The sequence below is a fragment of the Mastomys coucha genome, unplaced genomic scaffold, assembly GCF_008632895.1.
Source record: "Mastomys coucha isolate ucsf_1 unplaced genomic scaffold, UCSF_Mcou_1 pScaffold8, whole genome shotgun sequence".
Taxonomy (NCBI): Eukaryota; Metazoa; Chordata; class Mammalia; order Rodentia; family Muridae; genus Mastomys; species Mastomys coucha.
Genome location: NW_022196914.1, coordinates 45,976,675 through 45,981,553, shown reverse-complemented (window position 1 = coordinate 45,981,553; position 4,879 = coordinate 45,976,675). Strand labels below are relative to the sequence as shown.

General features: G+C 42.1%; 1 long non-coding RNA gene across 1 annotated transcript; it reads right to left on the bottom strand.

Annotated features, from left to right (window-relative positions):
* Positions 1-412: 412 nt before the first annotated feature.
* On the bottom strand, positions 413-3,773 carry LOC116083412. Its single transcript, XR_004115702.1, has 2 exons — positions 3,539-3,773; positions 413-528 (listed from the first exon to the last, which is right to left on the bottom strand). It is a non-coding gene; the product is annotated as an uncharacterized LOC116083412 (long non-coding RNA).
* Between the last annotated feature and the right edge of the window lie 1,106 nt (positions 3,774-4,879).

Below are 4,879 nucleotides of genomic sequence, written 5' to 3'. Positions count from 1 at the left end.
CCCACTGGTCCCAGTTACTCCTTGTGTTGGGATAGATGCTGTGTCCTTCTCAGTTTGATCCTATGATCCTGGGCATGTCAGAGCGCCTAGGAGTGGAGCTTCCTCTGGGTGTTGTGGCACTGGCTGCAGAATTTGTGCCCAAGGTCTGCTTAGGGCACCAGCCCAGACAGACTGCAAGTTCCCACTTCTTTAACTGCAAGTAGAAGGCAGAGAGAGGAACCATGCTGAGAATGCCAGGACTCTTGTGAAGCCTCAAGCCTGACCACAGTAACATACCCCCTCAAAGGAGGCCAACCTTTAATCCTTCCCAACCTATTGCACCAGCTGGAAAACAAGCATCCAAGTATTTGAGCCTATTCTTGTTCAAACACTGCATTCCATTCCCTGGCTCCTGTAGGTTTGTAGCTATATCATAATGCAAATACTTTTATTCTAACATCAAAACTCCCCGTAGTCTTTCAGTCTCAACACTACTTAAAAGTCCAAAGGCGTGTCTGAGACATAAGGAAAACTCTTCATTGTAATCTCCTGTAAAGACAAAAGCAAATTATATACTTTCAACATGCAATGACACAGAATATGCATTACGATTTCAAAAGATGAGGAACCAGGACATAGAGAGACTTGCTGTCCCCTGAGCACATCTGGTGAAAGTGATGAGAACTATTCTATATGTTTACCTGTATCCCTACAATGTTATCGTTTCAAAGATCTTCCTGATTAGGAAGCGTGCTCTAAGTAGTGCTTGAGGTCAACAAATGCATCTGAGGATATTAGGGATAGAAGTAAAGGCTTCCATGAAGGTTACTATTTCTCGCAAATTCATAAGCATTCCATTTTATGGTCACTAAAGAATTTCTTCATATTTAAAAAAAAAAAGAATTAAGGGCTTCTTGTAAAAATTAGTTATGCCAATGAAATCTTTTGACATTAAACAAATATAGGAACCAGTTGGAACAGCGGAGTTTGTGTTGAGACGTGGACATACTGTGGAATTCTTCAACACGGTTGTGAGCACTTTATTGCTTCTCAATTAATTGTCCCACCATCAACAGCTTCACTGTCCCTGCTTTGAACCTTGAGCCATCTTAGTTCAGAGAAGCCCAGTCAAGGGCACTTGAGCAATATCACCTCTCAAATTCAACTTTAGTTCCTCATTGTTCACTGGTGGATCTTGGCTAGATCTTTATCCACCCCCCCAAAAAAAATTAGTCTGTTTCTTTCAATATATGCTCAGACAAATCCTTAGGACAAGAGCCAAAAGCACATTTCTTCAAAGGATCATACCACATGTTCAGATCTGTTACACCAATAGCCCCACTTCCTGGTACTAACTTTTGTCTTAGTTATTTTCCTATTATGATGATAAAACACCATGACTAAGACAGCTTATAAAATAAAGCATTTAATTGGATTTACAGCTTTAAAGGAGTAGAGTTCATAATGTCTGAGCAAAGGTATGGCAGTGGGAACAGCTGACAACTACAAGTAGGATCCTGAGAGAAGACACACTGGGAATGAAGCCAGTCCTTTGAAAACTCAAAGCTTTCCCCTAGTGACATACCTCCTTTAACGAGGCCACACCCCTTGGTCCTTCCCAAACAGTACTACCACCTAGGGAATCAAGTATTCAAATATATGAGCCAATGGGGCTCATTCTCATTCAGAGATAATATACAACTTATTGCCTAAAAAGAATTTATAAAACACAAATGTCATAGAAAAATTAAAAGAATAGTTTGATCTCTGATGCAATTAAACAAATTTCAAAGAAATTAACAGCCCTTTAGAACATTCCTGTAAATATTCTCAATTCACAGGTTCTCATAAAGACTCTAAATTTGTTTGTTTGTGTGTGTGTGTGTGTGTGTGTGTGTGTGTGTGTGTATTCAACATACACACATATACATGTTGGGAGAGGTGCTGATACTGAGGTCTTACTCCCTAATTGAGTTGTTAATAAAGAAAGCCATGAGCCAATTGCTGGTCTGAAGGGATAGGTGAGTAGATGGGACTTCTGGGTTCCAAGAGGAAAAAGACAGAGGGGTAGGGGTGGGAGTGAGGAGTAGGCTTCAGGTGAGGTGGGGAGGGGCACTTTGGAATGAAGAGCACACAGCAATCATGTAAGATCTCAGGGCATCCAGGGCATCCAGCCAGGGACTGCAGCTCCGCTGTGGGTGGTTTGCCAGATATGTCTGGCAGGGGCTAATTGGGACAAGCAATTAGGCTTAGGGCTGAAGGAGAGATGGAGGTAATAAATTGTTAAGGGCATGAATTTCCAGGCGAGAGATATTTGCGCCAAGCAATTGTGCTAACAGGCAAGTTTTAAAATAACAAAGCTGAGTGTGTGTGTGTGTGTGTGTGTGTGTGTGTGTGTGTGTGTGTGTGTCTGTTTATCAAGGGATTCAAAGGTCTCAGGTGGGGCTGGTAACCCCTCTTGTAGCAAGGGTTTCGGAACTGAGCTGGTGGAGTGGTCCACTCCCTGAGCAAGGTGGGTAGAGAGAAGGCAGGTCAGTACTGGAGGCTTGGCAGAGCAAAGCCAGGAGGAACAAAAGGGAGCTGGGAAGGGCTGGCAGCCCAGCTGCAGCTCCCAGGCTAAGGAGGTAGCATAATTTCAAAACTACATAGAACACATACATGTGTATTTTTTATTACATTACGCTTTAGTTGATGAGTTTGAATTATGATAAATGAAAGCAATTCTTTAAAAAACGACATCACATTAATGAATACATTGGTTAGTTCCCAGCTGGGGCCTTTCTAACAGGACCATCAAGGAAACCAACTAGGATACTTGTTATAAAGAAAACCACATGAAATACCAGGTGTGAAAGTATTCAATGTATGCATGAACTTGATTGGACCCCCTTGTCCCTCCTAATCTGAGGTTTGTTTGATTGGTTGGTTTTTGTTTGGTGTTTTGTTTGTTTTAAACGTTTGTTCTGTCCTGCCTGCCTGCTGACAAGGTTTGGATCCTAAACCTAGCTGTCTCTCTGATATTTCAGCTTTTTGAATAAAGATGCTTTTGACAGCTTGAACTTGGTTTTCATAATGGGTTATTTCCAAATTCTCAAACCCTAACATGCATAATAAAATATAGCAAAAGATTGTGTTTTTCCATTTAATACATGCACCATTCAAATTGTATCTTTTTATTGAAAGTAGTTTTCCCCCTTGGTATCAACATATTCTGTGTCCACCACAGTTGCACCCCCACATCTGTCATAGCCACTAGTCCACCATCTCTAGTTCTGCCTGTCTCCACCAAGCCTCTCCTGCCTCTCTCAGACAGTGTCAGTGCTCCTATACCTTTCCCATACTCCTCTCTGCTGAGTCTCTAGTTTCACTAACTTCTACTGCATGCATTCATGTGCACAACCTTACTCAGATTTTTTCCTAATTTCACAAGACAACTTTTAAAAAGCATATTCACATGAGACCTGCTTTTTATTTTTATTATGAGTATTATTGCTATTTTTTAGTTTTTCTGGAGATACTTCCAGCTAAGCACATTTATCCTCTGCCCACTGCATCTTACCTTGGAGCATCTGTGAATCTTTCAGGCTCCTCAAAGCTGCCCTGCTGTTCTGAGGGTGTCTTTGGGCACTTGGCAAGGTGGCATGCAGCAGCCTGGAGCTTGGATAGGCTCTGCCCCAAAATTCACTGTCCATCCCCACAGTAACCCTGGCCCTGAGCAGGATGTCAGAGGTGGAAAAGGGTTCATTTTCTTTTTTTAAATTTATTCATTAATTTATTTATTTTAGTAGACTAAAAAATTTGCCAGGCAGTGGTGGCACTTTAGTCCCAGAACTTGGGAGGCAGAGGCAGGCAGATTTCTGAGTTCGAGGCCAGCCTGGTCTACAGAGTGAGTTCCAGGGCAGCCAGGGCTATCCAGAAAAACCCTGTCTCAAAAAAAACAAAAAACAAAACAAACAAACAAACAAAAAAACAGAAAAAAAAAGGAAGGAAGAAAGAAAGGAAGGAAAGAAGGAAGGAAGGAAAGAAGGAAGGAAGGAAGGAAGAAAGGAAGGAAGGAAGAAAGAAAGAAACTTTCAACATCTGGAGTAACTGGGACCAGTGGGACCTGGGCATGCAGGAACTCTGCCAGCCAGTGGCACGCGTTGCTTCCAGTGTCCTAAGCAGACCTTGGACACAAATTCTGCAGCCAGCCCCACAACACCCAGAGGAAGATCCACTCCCAGGGGCTCTAACACACCCAGGATCAGAGGATCAGAGGTGAGGAGGACACAACATCTGTCCCAACAACAGGAATAACTGGAATCATCGGGACCCTGGCACACAGGAACTCTGCCAGATGAGTGGCACTAGTTCCTTCCGGTCTGTCTAGGCTGATACCCTAAGCAGACCTTGGGCACAAACTCTGCAGCAAGTCCCATAATTCCCAGAGGAAGCTGTACTCCCAGGCGCTCTAAATAGTCCAGGATCACAGGATCCAAGAATAAAAGAATATGACAAAAAACAAAAGGTATTGCAGGTATTGAAGGGGAGGGCAGTCTCTAGGAGAAGTTGGGGTATAAAAAGGAAAGAAGAATCTGATGTAAAATATGACTTAAAATATGTTTTTAAATTAACAAATTCAGATAAACTGAAATTATGTATCTTTTCTCATCATAATGCAATAAAACTTAAATCAACAACACCAAAAAAGAAGTGGGCACTTGAGCTATTTTTTGCCACTATCCTGCACTCTAATTTTCCCAAACAAAGCTTCTTGTATACATTGCCTTGGTCACAGTGTTTTCTCATAGCAATAGAGAAGCAACTGAGACTTTCCCAAAACCTGTATCCCTACAACGTTATTCTTCAAACATCTTCCTGACTAGGAAAAGTGCACTGAGGGGTAGTGTTCAAGGCAAAT